The 19,302-nt window shown below is 39.0% G+C and overlaps 1 long non-coding RNA gene across 1 annotated transcript; it reads left to right on the top strand.

Moving 5' to 3' along the window:
* Positions 1 to 9,574: 9,574 nt before the first annotated feature.
* On the top strand, positions 9,575 to 10,120 carry LOC129726720 (uncharacterized). The gene is made up of 3 exons (XR_008728391.1): positions 9,575 to 9,682; positions 9,746 to 10,017; positions 10,074 to 10,120. It is a non-coding gene; the product is annotated as an uncharacterized LOC129726720 (long non-coding RNA).
* The last annotated feature ends 9,182 nt before the right edge of the window (positions 10,121 to 19,302 follow it).

Here is a 19,302-nt window from a genome sequence, read left to right as displayed (position 1 = left end):
CTGACCGAAACAAAACTGAGGCGGTTCCGATCGGAGGTAACCTCTTTTATAGGAATTCTCCAATTATTCTTCTTCGAAAGAAAAGTTTTATCAGTAAACGATACTTCCCAACACCACTTTCTGGTGAACCCACCCACACTCTGGAGTAAGATGGTATCACGCTATCGGGAGGACTTTCCAACGCGGTTCACACGTTATTGATGCTACCTACCGGTGCCTGCGGGAGAGTTTATCAGTACCGTCTGACTATAGTCCGGTTTGTGGGTTACAAGCTTTTTCCATTCAAATCGTCGAAAACTATCATTTTGGGTATTTGGCAATCGCACACTGGCAGAAGATTCTTATTTCCTGGCTGTTGATCTAGGTTAATAGGAGAGCAAACAGAAACCGATTGAAGTCTCGTGATCAAGTGTTTTGAAGTATTTGCCCTATTTGCTTTTGTTTTGTTACGTTAGTCTTGGCTCTTGATGAGAGGTTGTTGTTTTTTTTTTTTTCAAAGTGATGATGTGGAAACCATCGGCTCGTGTTGTTCCGCACTATCGTAGCAGAATAGATAGAGTAATTGTTTTCCCCATGCAGCGGCAGTGGTTGATAGGTGTTGCGTATGTAGGTACCAACGACCGGAAGCTGCTTAGTCCGTCATAGGCCGTCAATAAACGATGACAACAAGTGATGTCATGAATAGCAGAGAGCAGGCAGGCAAAATGTTGGTCGGTTGGAGTTGCGTAGACCAGCTGATCCTGTCATGTTGCTGTATTCGGGTACTCGATAAGATTGAAGTTTTTTTATTGCTTCGGGCTTGATTGATAACTAGCAGTGGAAGAGTGTGAATTTTTTTTTTATAAATAAACAGTAATTGTGTTTATGGGAAATGACAGAGATTGAATGTTTAGTTCATTAGCCATGTGCAACAGAAGCAAAAACCCCCGAAAATTATTTTGCCTGAAAAAGTTAGGTAAGAAAGTCATTACACAAACTGTTTCTAAGTCTGTGACGAATAAACAGAATGATAACTGTAGTGATTAAAATAACACTTTTAAACATTTTTGAAGATAAATTACGGATTGGTGGGAAATACATATTAATGCAGCATGTATCTCTTTCAGACAATAAAATCAAGTCAATATATACAATAATATATTCTCAAATTACGAAATTCAGTTCTCGTTCGAAATGAATATTTAACGTAAACCAGATAGACCTTATAGCCAATCATCAAGGCGAAACTGTGTTGAAGTCAGAAATGGCCGACTTCGAGCCACCACTTCGAATTTTCAAAGGCAGAGACTCGGTTATAGTTAATGCGTCACTTGTGAGAACGCTATTTTATATTTGTTGCGATTAAGCGAACATGAAACAGCGTTTTCACAGGGAATTCATTATCCTTTTCCGAGCCTTGTACTTCTTAAAATTCGAAGATAGCCGTTTGTGGTTTCCACATTGTTTCACCTTGAGTAAGCCTCTCGATTTTATCTTCTTCAAATTACGCAGCCTCCAAATACAGTCCCGATCAAAAGAGCGTAGCTAAAAAAAACGAAATTCTTTGATACGATTTTGTATTTTACTATACGCTTTTGATAGCAAAAATTAATCTGACCGAGGTATGATAACAAATCCTGAATTGAAGTTGTTAAGAACAAAATCTACCAAGTATTTCGTCTCTATCAAACCTTGTTGTTACTAACAATTGTTGATATTCACCTGTTCTATAAGCTATCTTATTTTGTTAGTAAGCTAGAAGGTTGGTAAGAAAGTTTGATATGTGTTTCATACTAGAAGAATCATTTCTGTTATAATTTCTGTTATATTAATGATAAACCTAATGAGATCAAAATGCTAATACAGCCTGAAAGATTTTTCCCATAACAAACTTACAGCTTCTGTTACATTTTACTGATCGGGAAGCGTGGATAATCATAAAAATGTTACAAATAATAGGGTAATACCTTGCTGGATCGAAATCCGTACACCTAAGCACAAGATAATCTTCGACGGTCAATATAAAATCAAGAAATCACATATTGCTTTAAACTGACATGTTTACTTATAAGTCTACTTATATTTTATCACTATTTTCAAGCAAAATGACTAAAATCACTCCGAAACTCGAAAAAATCATGTTTAAATAGAACATGTTTTGTATCGAAATCCGTACACAGTTTTTTGTCTGAATCAAAACCCGTACACTTTTGAATCGAAATCCGCACACACGCGATATAGACTGGATCAAAGACCATACAGCAATGAATCACAAAAATAAGTACAAAAATGAACATCTTTTATTTATAATTTATTTAAATTTACGAATAAATATATTTTGAGGATCAATTGGTTCCTAAAGTTTCACACGGTTTTCTAATATTTCATATCAGCTAAAATAGTGTAATTTCGTAGCGTTTCGTTGCGGCACCCCTTGTCGTAATAACCGGAACGCCGGATCCTCTCGAAGCTTCCCGGTACGACTTTCCCTTGCGCACCTCAGTCACAGCTCCTTCGAAATTGTTCGCCGTATATTTATACTTGTTTTCTTCCATTTTATATGCTGAAAACAAGAAGAAAGTTCAATAATATTTGCATGATACACACGCTGTACGGATTTCGATTTAAGCAATTAACAAGGATCAAAATCCGTACGACACAGTTTTTGTAGAATAAATACAATTCACACTATTTACCAGTCAATATACAGCTCGAAAATGACAAAAACTTACCTTTTCCATCAATTTCAAAAAGATTCACAGAGTAAAACGCTTATATCCCACTTGAAAAATGTTTTTATAAACGTTTCCTTAGTAAATTCTCTAACGATACAACGCAATGACAGCTGAAACCGATACACAATTGATTTTTCATTTTTAATATTTTTATAGTTTAATTTAACAGAAGGCCAACAGCTCAACGGACATGTACATGTAACTGTCATATGAATTTTAATTTTTATAATGCTTAAAACTGAAGAAAAACATCAAGGTGTACGGATTTCGATACAATACGGGTTTCGATCCAGCACGGTATAACGGTTTATCGTTAAATGATAACAAACCATACCCAAAACATTGTTTAACAGAGAACTACTAAAGTAAGAATTTTGACAGCTAGCCTAGTAGACACTTACTCATATTGGTATGCAGAGATAAAGCTTGCTTCGATTAGATCCGGAACAAATAAATTAGATTCATCTCGGAAATGGTTTTAATTGGGGAACATGTTTAGTAGTCGAAATTGAAGTACTTTATCGTACTTTCAGAGAAAAATATAAGAAAACTACTCCGTCAATCGTTAAATTAAATAATAAATTTCCGCGTTGTTGTCGCGGTACCCAGAACTACCTCCCGGTTATAATGGCAGCTTGCCAAATCCGACTAAAACTTGACAGCACCTTTGTGTACCTTAACAGACTGTAGAGCTCGCTTTTTGAGGCGTTTTACTTGTGTCCATTTTCTTAATAAAAATCTTGGTTCACGATTACAAACTCCACGTCCCAACAGTGGGGGTATTAACTAAATAAAGTAAAAATTAGACAACTATAACAGGATTCGATTGCTAGGATCCCGCAAAGAATGTTTGCGTGTGATGATGCCAGAAAATTATCATCCTTCAATTACTTGTTTATTGGCCTTGAAAAACGCATTTTACTGTACAAAATCTGTTTCTGATCGCAACCTTTGTGCTGCCTCAACAGTGGGGAAATAAGATACACGGACAACATGTACTGTGGAAGCTATTTCACATTCAGTGAATTAGACGGCCGCGATAGATTTAAATTGCTAGGATCCAGCACAGAATGCTTGCATGCGTTGTGAAAAATTATTACCTTTCAATGACTTGTTTAGTAGCCTTGAAAAAGGCATTTTGCTGCTCAAAATTGGATTTGCTGATGGCAATCTGCCCCAACAGTGGGAGAATAATGGCAGACTGGCGACACACGCTGAGAAGAACCGCGTTGTTCTTGAGACATGGTGACCAACCACAGGGCAAGCGATTTGCTTAATTTAAAGGCAACCACAGGCGCAACCCGCGGCTATCCGCTGTTACTGCTGAGTGCTAATATATGCTGCTACTGCTGTCAACGTTGTGGACGGTCCAGCCAGCTTACCTTCCGTCTAACGAATGTAGCCGATTCTACCAGAAACGCTCTTTTATAGCCGAGGGTTGGTACGAAATAGGCCACGCCTTTCTGTTTAGTTTTACCATTCTCTAATGTTCTTTAGACGAATTATTCCACAATTCGCATTTGATTTTTGTATACAGCGAATAAACACCGATGGTGCTCACACAAGCAACGATGTTAACCCGTATGGTGTTGCGGTTTGTAACATCAAGCGATTTCGTTTGCTCGTTGTTGCTTGTTGCATCATGTTGCAACTGAGCAGCTGGGAAACGACGAAATTCTGTTCATGTTGATTGATTGAATCGACTTCAATTTATTTCTGTGAAGTCGTATCAATCACCTTTTTTAAGGCGTCCTTACAGAACAGGGCAGTTTGTTGTTCTAGCCTCTGTGCTGCCCCAACAGTATTAGGTAATTAAATAAAGTAAATTTTTTGATCGCGAAAGAATTTGATCCAGCACAGAATGCTTGTGTTATTGTCAAAAAGTTATTAACCTACAATTACTTGTTTATTTGCCTTGAGAAAGGCAATTTGCTGTTCATAATCTGTAAAAGCTGTTTTCGCATTCAGTAAATAAGACGGCCGCGACAGATTGCGTTTTCTAGGATTCAGCACAGAATGTGTTGTTGCCAAGATAAAGCAAAACTTTATTGCGGGAAGAAGGCCGAAGCCCTTAACTGGCATATCGAGACGTTTGGTGCTACATCGCTGCTGCTTAGATACGTGATGTGATTCGTTTACTGGCGCAAGCCGCTGCTGCTACTTCCGCAAATCCATTGCGACGTGATTTCACTGCTCATCAAGTATTTAAGGACGGGGATCAATGGATGCGGAGGCCCTGCAGATGATACAAACGCGCATTCTTTGCACGGTTCGATAAATCCTTCTACTTGTCGGCCCATACCAGGTCATCACATTTTTTATCTCAGCCTTCTTTTCTACGCAACAATGCCTGGATGGCCTTCGGGTGCCAGCTCCATCATCCATGATTGTAACCAGATCGGAACTACAATACGCTTACCTCTCTAAAGCAATTTTGGAATCCGCAGAGCTCCGAAGCATACGGTTTAAACACTTTATTCTATTCTAAGGAGGAAAAACTGTAGAGATTGTCTCGTCCTTCAGTGTTCCAGCTTCTATTTACTTGTGTCAAATATCTGATGTGGTTTTCAACTTCCAAGTCGAATGCCTTGGGATAAGATACGGACAACATTGAGAGAGCAGCTGCTGGCTTGTGAATAACATCAAAGCAATAAGATTGCATGCTCAGAATCCACCGTTCGAAACTCATACAGGGAAATTCTAAAGGTTTGCAATCCGTTATGACTTTCAATTTTGTACCTTGTAGATATGATTTAAAGCGATTCACTGCCCAAACTGAAGCGAGTGCTTCGCGTTCGGTCTGGAAATACTTTCACTCCAGGTCAGATATTATTCTCCTACCACCCTCTTCGTCCTGTTGCAGTAGTACGGCCCCCAAACTTGCGGTACTTGCATCTGCTACCAGTATTGTTTAAACCCCGAGGACTGAAGAAACCCAAATATTTGTTATCGGCCACGGCTTCTTCAATATTCTCGAACACTTTCTTGTGGCTTCTGGACCAATGGAATTTCTGACCACCCCGTATCAAACTTCGATGAGGATCGGTTATGGTAGCCAAATGTAGGATGAATGTTCCAGCATAGGTAACCAGTGCCAGAAAACTTCGCAACTTAGACAAATTCCCAGGTTCTCGAAATTGCTGAACTGGCGAGACTCTGCTCTCTACCGGTTTTAAACCGACCGTTGATAGCTCATTTCGAGATTGAAATTAAATTGTTATTAGTGCGTCATGAGTAATCCCTTTTTATCTGAATAGGCCATCTCCGTGATAAAGGGTGTAGTGGCACGTGAGCCTTCTGAAATTTCCAGCTGGTGATACGCTTCGTTCACATCCAACTTTGAGACTTTCCCTGCATCTTCCTCGTTTCGCAGTAGTTCCCGAATCACCGGAAGCGGATGAATTTCGCTCAGGATCGCTTGATTCGCCTGTCTCATATCAATACACAGTCTGAGATCACCTGATGACTTCACAATGGGGACCGCTGGAGAAATCCGTAGAGATGATCCGTTCTCAGAAACGTTTGAGCACATCCTATAAATAATGACAAATCTCGGTGTTTTTTGCGATTCTCAGAGTGGACCACAAGGAATTCTCCACGTGAATGTACAGATTTTTTTTTCTTTCGTCTTCCATTTAGGCAGCATAACTTTCTTTAAACCTCACGTGCTGAAACCTCCAGTACATTCAAATCCGAATGCTAGGGGCGCTACTTTACAACTGAGGTTATTTCCAGATTCTAAATAACGTATGCGTTGAAAAAAAAAGCGTTTTTCAAATGATGATAAAAAAATAACTGAGACAGATAATTGAGTTTGATAAATTTCCCATGGAAGGTAATCATGTTAGCTTCTTCGCAAAAAAATTTTACGCCCTTGCGTTTCGGCAGTTAACCGGAACGTTCGCCATGGTGGACGAAAACATACGTTTAGACATATTTTTTTATTCTTCCTACGTTTCATTTATCAATTCCTCCTCAGTTTTCGCGACAAAATTGTTGAAGTAGATCTTACGCTTCAGGTTGGCCAGAAATCCTCGATGGGACGCATCTTAGGGACGTTGGGCGGGTTCGCCGTCTTGGGTACCATATCGATATTCAGCCGCTTCATCTCCTCCAACGACCGCTTCGAGTAATGGTGCGACGCTAGATCCGGCCACAACACCAAACCTTCGGCCTTTTAGTATTTCTTGATGAACGACGCAACTACCGACAGGCACTTCGCACTATAAATATCACGGCCAGTCCGGAGCGAAAGAAGAGCAACTTGGACATCTCCTTCACGCTAATTGTCAGCCACAGCAGCACCTTCTTGGGAAACTTGGTGTGTGAAATAAACTTCACCTCGATGCTCACTTCCTTTGTGGGGGAGCTAAACACGTAGTACCCTGCCAGTCTTTACCATCCAGGATGAGACAGGTCTCGTTTTCCATCACCATCGTCACGTCGAGGTTTGCCGGGAAAATCGACTTGACCATCTTATTTAGGCGCTGCCGCTGCTTCGTTGGCTGAAGCTCTGAGACTAGTGGATGGGACTGCCGCATCCTGACATGTATGTCCATGTTCGCCAGGTACTTTTTTATTGTTAAGCCGGTTGCACCGACCTTCTGGCCAAACGCCCGCAGTGAGGTATCACTTTTCCTTCGGTCTCCCCCTTTTGGAGCTTCTTGTCGTCAGTGCGTGCAAAGGTGAAAAATCGTCAAACTTTGTCCATTTTCTTTAACGCAAACGTTAAAGCAAGGTGTATACAGAAGACTAAACTCTAATCCTTGGACAGTGAAAACTAGGTTTGTTTGTTTTTGCCAGAACGTTTACCTGACGAGCACTTGAGTTTCTCATAGATTCTCTAAGGTTCCTCACATTAGCTGGCTTGACCATTTATCTTAGGCGGTATCCATAAATTACGTAACGCTCATAAAGGGAGAGGGGGTATCCTTGAGCGTTATGATTTGTTACATTGTGGAGGGGGGATGTAAGATCAGTATTACGTAACACAAAAAGTCTGGGGAGACTCTCCAAAAACGAGCATTTTTACTAGGCAACTTCTTCCACAGCGTTACGTAATTTTCATGGGGGGTAGGTGTTGATGTTACGTTTCGTTACAAATCGAAAATTGAGTATTTTGTGTTACGTTATTTATGGATGTCGTCCTAGTAATTTCTGTTTTAACTTATTTACCCGTGGTAGAACTTACGCTTGAGTAATTGAGTATTACCAAGAACGGCATTGCAGTGATATGTCGATGTGAACTCTGTAAGTTAAAGAACGTTGATAATGAAAACCCGGTAACCAAAACAAGACCATAGACCTGACATCGAATCACGTGCTGGATCTCCAGGCTTGCTGCGATAGCATAGAGGCAAAAATAGAATACGAAGATATTTTGATTTTCTCCATATTTAACATGTTTCTTGGATCAATGAAATTCCCACAAAGTTACAATTTTCGAATGTACGTCCACAGACCCGGTACAATTCTAAACTCGTAAAACATTATGAGTTTTCTTATTTCAGTCTCTATCGCGAACACTATAAGCAAGGTTTTTGGGGGAAAAGCCAAAACACCACTTATGATTGATTTAAAAAAAAAATCTTTTTTGTGGCGTTAAACAGAATATGTATGTAGTCTCATATACTTACAGTCCTACTGGATTTAAGTCGTTCAAATACCTACCTTCTTTCGTGCCAGTCTTGATGTTCGGCAACAAACAAAAAATGACGCTCGTTATCTTGTGGCTTGCTCGGCATTCACGTTACCGCCATCACACATCCATCAAATGACATTCACTCGAATCGAGGAGTGGCGCCTGCGCCTTGAAGCGCTTGACACACGTCAGACTCTGCCATCTGTGCAGTGCTTTGTGAACAAATAGGGCGAGCTTTGCGGTTGGAAACTTGCTCAGCAGATTGTGGTATAAAAAGTTTTAGCATTTGAGAATTTTTAGAGTACACCGCGCTCCGGTGATTCGTTCCGGACCGAATTTGTGCTAGCTTGTAAACGTTGAATTGCTGCTGTGATGAGATATGAGTACAACGTGTAATCGGAAGCTCAATTTTACGTTCCGGCAGCGAAATCTAAGTTTGTGCGTTATTTTTTTCTGGAATTCTTTGACAAAAAGTCCAAATAATAAAAACGCTATTACTAAAAAACTAATTATGTAAGTAAATTATTCAACAATTATGTTATTCAATTGGTTAATAGGTGCTAATGATGTTACAATTGGAAAAGCATCAAATGCAAAAGCGATTGTAATAGGCTGTGCCTATCCTGGGGCATACAAAACAATCACGTAATGCAGCGGTAAACCCTAGTCTGTTCCATTGATTGATTTTCCATGGCAACACATAATGTGCGAGGTGAGCTTGGGAGATTGTAATTTCGGCTTGTGGGTGATTATCCTGTACTGTTTCGGCGGTGGGAAACTTATCTATGCACACGAGCTTTGTATTGTCTGTTGGAGAAAGCGTTCACAAACCGTATTATCTGCGCTGTAACTGTATTACATTCGAAACAATAGTCTGATGTGTTGGATCGTCAAACTATAATAATTATAAAGATCATAATTCAGCAGCATTAATGAAAATCGCGCTGACAAACCTGCGATCTGCAGGCCAGCAATTTGTTACGATGGAAGTAACAAAGTTCCAGATAGCAAGAAATTGTGTGGTCCAGTCACGTTTCATGGAACGATAAAAATTTGCAATCGTTCCTACATGTATTATGCATGTAAATATGGAAATCGCTGGTTCCTGGAAGTGAATTTTTGCCTGAACTGACTGCAAATTCGGCAACCAGTGGCTTCCGATGGCAGTGTGGAGGTTTGGAGTTAAGCTGAACGTATGCTTTCGTATCTTCGAGCATTCGTTTGTTCGATGACGTAATAAAACATCGGTCCTACATGAAAAAGCTTTTAGGATGAAGGTTGATGAATCGGATTACGTGCAGTTGAAATTTACACATTTCAGGAAGGAGTGAGTATTTTTAGAAATAGTATTGTAAAATTAAAGGAGAGCTAGTTCAGTCTTCTTTTACAGAACGGAACTGTGAACATTGAAACGCTTATCCTGAAATTCACTCGGTATCAAGTACACAATTCCCTTCAAATATCTGTGTTGACTCAGAAAAGTGATCTGTCATACCGATTGCCAATGTTCCCGGGGGTGAAAATATTTACTTTCCATTGGCAACAAAAATCATCGTTGATTCGGTCAATGTTATTCTTTCGCTTGATGGATTGCCTGCTGTCTAGTGAAGATTAAAATCCGTGGTCCAATCGATGACCGCGGAGTTGACCAGTGACCGTCACGTACGTTAATGGAAGGAATAATGTTATTGTTGTTAAATTAAAAGTGTATATTGTAGAGTGCTGGAAAATGAGGTAGGGGAGGAAAATGGTGCGAACATACGGCTCATACGTATTAATCAATTTTGTTGTCAAATCTGGTAAGTGAAAAAATAGATTTTTTTCTGATATGTTCAGTGAAATTTGTTGTTTGATTGGATAATTCAATGGAGTTTTCTAGTTATAAACTAGTGTCACAAGCTTTATTTAACGATATTGTTAATGAAACTGGCCAAAATAAAGATGGAAGGTTTTCTTTTATTTTTTGTAAATTAAAACTACGGATGTTTGTGTTACTCTGGAAGTTTTATTCATAGAAATAGCAACAAAAAGTCTTGGCTCAGACTGTTTGAAAAATTTTCACCAGTTACAGTAAATTCCCAATACCCATTAGCACCGACAAAGGAAAAATACTACACGGTATGCAGCCCTAGGGGTTGTATGAAATGGTGACGTAGGACTAAATGTATATATTATATGCTGCGATAAACTGTTCATAGGCAACACTACCGTTTATATTTGATGGTCGTTATTGTAAAACTAAAGATGCATGAATTCATGAAAATTTTACATTAGTAGTAGTTGCGAAAATTCTCATAACTCTTATCTTCGAGCATCGATAGTTCTGAAAAGAACCAATTCCATAATCTTCAGTTCGTGCTACAGAACGCTGATGATCGCACCATCGGTAGCATTGAATATTTTGCTCGACCGCGCATAATAAAGTTTGCTCTCCGCTATGCCCTCCTGTTGCTGTGCCAGCAAAATATCATACAGCGTACGATGGTAACTGTTGCTGCTGTATGCAAAATAAAGGTAACATGCTCCGCAGTGCCTGGAAGTTGACTCGTATGTAGCTCTCGTTTCTCAATGTCGCGTACCTCTAACAGCTATACTCCACTCGCTATTGTGTGACAAACTAGACTGAAGCTGAATTTTCTACACGCAGTCTTTTGTATCGAGTTCAGCGTGGATTTTTGCCATTAGGGCGTGGCCACACAACTTAGAGAAAGAGAAACAAACCAAAACACCTTCGATACTACTGAGTGATTTTCATAAGCATCAAAAGAAAGTTTCTGCTTTCCCGATGCGAAAATCACTCTGGTTCTTAGGTTAACTAATTTTCGTTACTAATTTTTGACTGATAACGGTGTTCGAGTGGGCACAAAGAAACAATTATACCGGAAAATCACTCAATTTAGCAGTGAAAATTCTTGAAATTAGGGTTATATCTTGCTGTGATAAACTATTCTTAGGCAACACTACCGTTTATCTTTGGTGCGCCCTGGTCGTTGTTGTAAAAATGATTATTGAGAAATAGATGAACATTTCACACTAGTAGTAGTTGTGAAAATTCTCATAACTCTTATCTTCAAACATTTATAGTTCTGAAGAAACTGATTCCATAATCTTCAGCTCGAAATTTGTGCTACAGAACCCTGATGATCGCACCACCACCGATAGCATTGAATGTTTCGTTGGCCGCGTAGAAAATTTGCTCTCCGCTGTTCCCCTCAAAATATCATGCAGCGTACGATGGTGCCTGTTGCTGCCGTATGCAAAATAAAACCGAACCGATTCCATATTCTTCACGTAGCTTCGAATATTTCTCTTGGCCGCGCATAATAAAATTTGCTCTCCGATGTGCCCTCCAGTAGCTGTGCCAGCAAAACATCCTGCAGCGTACGATGGTAACTGTTGCTGCCGCATGCAAAATAAAGGTAACATGCTCCGCAGTGCCTGGAAGTTGACTCGTATGCAGCTCTCGTTTCACAATGTCGCGTACCTCTTACAGCTGTACTACACTCGCTATTGTGTGACAAACTAAACTGAAGCTGAATTTTCTACACGCAGTCTTTTGTATCGAGTTCAGCGTAGATTATAGCCATTAGAGCGTGGCCACGCAGCTTAGAGAAAGACAAACCGAACAAAACACTTTGTTGAGTCAAAATATGTAGGCAGTGGTATTTATTCTGTCCATGTTATTGTTATCCGTGCTCGGGAAGCAAGCCAATAGCGAGGGAAATGTGTGGGAAAGCTTGACCTTGGAACTTTTCACCATTTTTCAACATTAAGCAGTAAATCAACCAATCAACAATGTTAAACATTATATCAAACAATTGTTACATATTTTATCTATCCACCGACATCAAGGTGGGGCAAATTGATCGATTTCCCAGAACCAAGTTTTTTTGGTTCCTTCTGGGGTCCCTGGACTTACCTGAAGTCGATTAGTTTTGTCTCCGCTTGGCGCATTGCATTTAAAATTTGTATGAAAATTTATATGGGAAAACCTAGTTTTTTGTATTTACCTTTCTAGAGAGCTCAATAATGCTCTAATAATGCACTACATTATGTTGAAGTATAGTATTTTAGATGCCTAACAACATTGCAAAAGACACTGAGCCAAGTTTTAGGGCATCAAAAAACCTACTATTTGAAGTTATGGAATCTATGGTTTGAGCTATTTTGAGCTCTTTAGAATGGAAAATGCTAAAAAGTTGGTTTTTCCATACAAATCTCCATATAAATTTGAAATGCAATGTGCCTAGCGGAGACAAAACCAATCGACTTCCGATAAATTGAGGATTGTTTGGGGCCCCAAATAGAACAAAAAAAAAAAAAAAAACTTGGTTCTGGCTTTCTGCTATCAAGTTTCGTTTTTTACATATAACGATTCCCCACCCTAACCGACATATAAATGACTAAGATGCATTGAGTCGTTCGCTTGCTATAATCGTTTGAAATCTGACGCAACATTTGCCAGTTTCATTTTCAATTTAACAAAATGTAATCTAGTATAGAAAACAAAAACGTAGTCCTACGTCAATAAAAAGAAACTGATCATTGCTGGTTGGAAGTAGTGTTGAGTTACAACATCTTTGGGCATAAAATCGAAGATAAATAGTTTTACTTAAGAAAAATGTCCTCCACTCCTGTATCAACCTGCTTTAATACATTAGGCAGCCGCAATACATTAGGAAATGAAACATAAACTGGCGTGCATCGAAGAGTTCGATTTACAGTGGTAAGCGATGTTTAGGAAACTTTGCTGACGCTTTAGTAAGGTTTTGTAATAACTGGAAACTAGGGTGGGGCTTATTTTCAAAAATGTTCGCGGGACCTGTTTTCCCAGGCAAAAAGACCTCCTTAGGGTTCAATAAGCAACATATAAAAATTGGTTGATTTTCACTAAGGTCTAGAGGTGGCGCGGAGGGCCTATAGGTCAAATTTTCAACGAAAGCAATTTTTAAACAAAATATAGGCCTCCATAAGTAAACAGGTGATTTTGTGACCCTTTGGGCGTGAATTTCGTCCGTTTTGCGTTATATTTAACCGTTTTTGATTATAAGGAAATGCACAATGTGCCTGTATAAGTTTACACGTCATGCTCTCGAATATATTCTTGCAATAGACATCATTGTTTCTCCGAAAAGAGTCCAAAAGAGAAAGAAAAGAATAGGAAAATCGAAAATATGGATCGTTACAAACTTGAAATTTACTAGTTTCTTAGGAGTAAATACAAGAAATACACGCATTTGACTTTTCTTAGTTTTCCTTTTTCTATTCTCTTTTGCACTCTTTTCAGAGGAACAATGATATCATAATTTGGAAATCGACCGTAACGTTGATATCGGGGGATTTCAGCTAAGCGGTATTTTAATTAGGAAAAATTATTTGATTCTGTCCAACGTTTCAACACCGGTTGGTGTCTTCATCAGGGAAATTGGATTCCGTCATAGAGAGGGCCCTTAATGGACTGCCTTTCACTGTTCCTAAAGTAAAATCCACAAAGCTGCACCATCTTCAGTTCCGCGAACTTCGGCAAACAGCAACCAACAAGAACCACTAATATCTCCACCAACAACAAATTCACCAACCCAATCCGTCCAAGGCCAAGAAAAAGACACCGAAAACACCATCCAGCCAGGAGCATCCGAACAACATACCCAAGAACAACTTCGAGAGCCCAGCGTCACGCAACAGGTAAAATTATATCGGTCTGTTCCTTACGTTCCGATGCTGAAACAACGACTAGCAAAAATGCTTACATATGACTATCCACAATGCCACATAGCAAGCAGACAAACAAACACAGTTAACCAATTTCTCTCGAGAGTAAAAGACCCACTCGATAAATCAGACTGTCACAGCGTTGTATACAAAATACCATGTAGCAACTACAATAGCTGCTACATTGGTATGACATCAAACAAACTCAACACAAGACTATTGCATCACAAATCAAACATGAAATGTGTAGATGAGATCATGGATGGTACCCACACAACAACAACAATAGAAGAGATGAGAGAAAAAACTTCACTCATACAACACTGCGTTGACTTCAGACACAAATTCAACCTAGACAACACCACAATTGTAGATCGTAGTAAAACTGTTAACACACTTCCGTTCTTAGAGATGTGTCACATATACACCACACAACACGTAGTAAATAAGAGAACGAACGTCGCTGGTCTAAACACAGCATATGCCTCCCTTCTAACTCAGATGACAAACAATAGTCCATCTCTCTCTAAAAATAGCTCAAACAGCAATAGCCAAGATATTAGCTCCCAATAGCCAGAAGTGAACGTAGCCAGTTAGAACAACCACAGATTTTTGAATAGCAAAACAGAATAGCAGTAAGAAACATTTAATTTAAAACCACAAACAACAGACCAAACGACATAATTTCTCATAGTTAGCCAAATTATCAATGTCACCATCACACAACTGCACCAAACACACAGTTATAAGCTTTAAAAAGCCATAGGACGAGGAACATTATCATTTGTAAGTAGAAAATGTTTGTAAAAAAAAAGAAAATTGTTAAAATCCAACTCATTTAAATACAATATAGTTTCCCTGATGAAGACACCAATCGGTGTTGAAACGTTGGACAGAATCAAATAATTGTTCCAAATTAAAAGACCGCTTAGCCGAAATCCCCCGATATCTATTGCGAGAATATATTCGAGAACATGACGTGTTAACTTATACAGGCACCTTGTGCATTTCCTCATAATCACATATCCCGAGATTGCAAGAGTGTACACTGAAATTGCGAATATCTCCAAAACGGTTAAATTTAACGCAAAACGGACGAAATTTACGACCAAAGGGTCACAAAAACACCTGTTTACCTATATAGGCATATGTTTTGTTTAAAAATTGCTTTCGTTTAAAATTTAACCTATAGGCCCTCTGCGCCATATCTAGACCTTAGTGAAAATCATACAATTTTTTATATGTTGCTTATTGAACCCCAAGGAGGTCTTTTTGCCTGGGAAAACAGGCCCCGTACAAATGTTTGAAAATAAACCCCACCCTACTGGAAACTCGTTGCTCACTTTCACCGACTGTTGACCCCATACGGTAAGGTCATTTTCGTTATACGTGTTTAGTCAATCATACAAAATTTATACTGAAAGTCAGTAATTGTTGCTGAGAATGTTATTATCTCGGTAGGTTTCTTGACATACAGGTCTAAAACTGTAAAAAAAAACCGACCAGAAAAATGTGATTGAAGTTTACCCAAAAAGTCATCGATAGAAAAAATTGCCAGATTTTCTCATCGAACCATGTTTCAGTCAGTACGATGATGTCGAATTTGAATTCAGTCACATGGATGAACACTTCATCGATTTTAGTGCGTAATCCACGAACGTTTTGGTAATAAACCGATATACCATCCTTCATCGTACCACGTGCAGATGGCACAAGTGGTGGAAGAGTAACACAACTGGAAGATGAAGCCTCCTCAGAGAGTAAAACAATTAACGGTAGAATACTTGCCGGAGCTGGCATCCTGGAAGATCCCACCACTCATTCCGACCGCAGGATCGGGACGGCTATATTAATCGCTGGCTGCAAAAGCTTCGACTGGGTCGGACGAATGGGGGACTTCCATAAAGCTTTGCACATTGCGTCCTGATGTTGTAGATGACATCACGTTAAAGGTGGTAGTAAGATCACTGCTGACTCGTTCATGGTTGCTAGAATTAATCGGAAACGAAAACTGTTCACACGAATCACAATACGTGCCTGGTGAGGTGGGACGGAAAACACCGTTCCCCCAACCGATAACAGGACCGAGACGACTAAGATGAGGGCTGGCTGCGATAGGCGCGACTGCATCGAGAGGGGGGGGGGGGGGGTAAGGTGCTTCCTTAATGCTCAAAACATTGCGTCACGGTGGCGGTCGAGCGTGGATTATGTCCTCGCAGGGAGCTGTTGGCGCGGTGTGCCATGTTCCGAATCCGAACGATTGCGAAATTTTATTGAACCGTAGTCTTAAAAATTCACGAAACATTAATCGGGCCATGTTTTTTTTTCTGTATGGGCTTCCTCTCTGCGACCAGAATCGTAGATCTATTGTGAGATATGCCCGGGTGTCAGCTGTATCCCGCACTTCTGTTAATAGCAATACCTCTATTGAGAAGTGGCATGCTTATTATTATTGTTCATCAGTGCTTGTGTGTAATGTGCTACTCTTCCTTACACGCTTACTGTTCTACTATACCGATAATCGTTCCTCTTGCCAAATATCACCAATTATAATTCCCTGGAGAAGTTTCGTCGTGCGTCCTTCTGGCCAGTTTAATTGATAAGAGGGACTTATTTTTTGTTAAGAGAAAGTCACGCAAAGGTATTTGTAGATTTCAGCGTAAAGGAAGGGTAACTGGTGGGGAGCCTGAGAATAAACCCATGCTTAAGTCCTTTTTGACATCGGATGGCCTGGTTCTACTAAGATTCGAACCCACGACCATCCGCTTGACAAAGCGGACTCTGTAACCTTGCGGCTACGCAACTCCATGTTGACGATTCAAGTGTTTGTTTTGTTTTCATTGTTTCCATCAAATGTGGCCCTCTATCAGCCCCTTAAATATTCCCAATAAGGAACTAATCACCCTGTATACATATTTTACCATATCTCCGGAACGCCTTGATCGTCAATCACTAAACTTGACATACATATTCCTTACGCTTTAGAGGTAATCAAAAGCGTATGGGAAATTGAAGGGAAGCTACTAAAAAAGGAAGGAGGAGCCGAATTCCGTACAAGTCCATGTATAATTTCCGCTTTTCGTACAAAAAATACACGACCTCTATCAAAATTTTACCGCAGTACAATCACAATTGATCTTAAGCAACTTGCTCTGATCATAACGAGTAGAAAAAAAACCGAAAGTGTTGTAAATATGATGAGAATATTTCTGTCCGCTTGCTTGTATAAAAATGTACCATAGTGCGTTCTAGCGTTAGGAATATTAATAATTTTTAATACCATTTCTACAGATGCGCGAAATTACTCATGTTTCGGAAATTCCAATATTAGGGGCTCTTGAACATTTTCTTAAAATATACTTAGCTTTCCAGAAACCAGCAGTCGCCATCTTGATTAATAAAAATGGCCTCGGATATCGAATCACGGTTTCTAAGTGCCATTCTGGTTCGGAAAATACTGTTTTTTTTTTCATAGTGTTATATAATTTTTCAAAAATGAGCAATTCTCACTGAAACCCGACTACTAGGTGTACAAGGTCTTTCGAATTTGATGTAAATACACATAGTAGTTACAAAATAGAGGAAAATTGATAATGCCATTTTTGTTCGATCAAGTTTTTTGGCCCCTTGGTCACCAAGGTGTGAAATATCTTCTAGAGAAGTTGATAGGGCTTTCATTTGAGTTGATCAGAATTTTGGCCGCCCTCTTGAATTTGGCCGCCATCTTGGATTTTCAATCTGGGACAAGCATTGGAAGCTGGGAAAAAATACTATAAGATGCAATAAAAAAATTTGATGAGCATCAGTGTTAACTTACCAATTGAACCAATTTTTCTTGCATCTTATAGTATTTTGACGTAGAATTACGTATTACGGCAACATATACAGAGGTTTGAAAAACCGAGAACATCGAGAGAGTCAAGAAAATTGTCCACTTAGCAATCGATTGGAAAATCATCTAAGCACCCGTCCAAATGCAGGAAATTGTAATCTGATTGTTCGAACTATTGTACTATTGAAAATTAGTCTAGTCGAAACGCAAATGTCGACCTCTGATTGGTTGCTTAATGCTTCATTCAATTTCTGGCTGATTGCGCTGGGCGCGTTGATACTTGAGCACCCGTCTATCTGACGGCTGTTATGGAGTTTTCGGTATCTGCAGAATTACTGGAAAGGACAGGCAGGGTTGCCAATGTTCCAGTTTAAACTGGATTCCTCCAGTTTTTTTTCAAGTGATCCAGTCAAACAGTTTATTCCCAAAATCTTCCATTTTTTTTTATATTTGCCAGTTTTATCCTGTGTTTTGTTCACTGAAGCTCCGATTCATTTTTGGAAATATTTTTAAAATGTAAATTTTGTAGATTGATAAATTATTTTGACAACTCTTAACAGCGTTTTCAGTATTTTATCTTCTCGCACAAAACACGGTCAAATCGAAGATTGCATGACATGGTTGAGATGAAACCAAACAAATAGATTTACCAGACCATGAAAAAATTTCTATTTATTTTCTGTTGCTTAGCAGTTAAAAAATTGTTAGAAGAATTACCTAGATACCAACAGATAGCGAAGTCAGAAATAATTGAAATTTAAACTTCACTGATGTAACGAAAGAAAATATTGCTCTGTTTTCTTAATTTAGAGATAGATTGATTGCGTAATTTTAAATTTTGCTGCTGTTAGAGGAAAAATTTTCAGTCCATAATTTTAACAAAATGTAAGCCCGAAACAAAGCAGTTCTGATTAAAATGAGTAATTTTTTGCGAAGAGTTATCTCTCTGGTTGCTGTATAAAAAACTGTCACTGGATTCAGTTCCCATAACAAAAAAGCACTCTCACAATCATTTTAATGCTTTTTTTTAAATTTATTTGGAATCCAGTTTTTTCCAGTTTTTTCCTCAGCCTTTTTCCAGTTAAATCGAAAAATTTATTGGCAACTCTGCTGACAGGTAATTCTCCTAGAGGAATCGAGAGAACTAGAATCATCGGCGAATGGTTATCCGAAATGGCGATGATTGAACAAACTTGCCAGTGTTGTTACTGTTGGGAAATAAAATTGCACCTTTGCACAATTATGTAATTGTAGTTGTTAAGCTTTTACATTATGTGTAACAAACGTAAAACTGCTAATTTCAGAATTTGCAAGGCAAAAAATATTCAACATTGCCTCAAGAACGTGTTGTTGGCCCTGAAAATATCACCATTAAATTGATTAACCCCAATCGAATGTATTTT

Source organism: Wyeomyia smithii, chromosome 3 (assembly GCF_029784165.1).
Source record: "Wyeomyia smithii strain HCP4-BCI-WySm-NY-G18 chromosome 3, ASM2978416v1, whole genome shotgun sequence".
Lineage (NCBI taxonomy): Eukaryota > Metazoa > Arthropoda > Insecta > Diptera > Culicidae > Wyeomyia > Wyeomyia smithii.
This window is presented reverse-complemented; position numbering and strand designations above follow the sequence as displayed.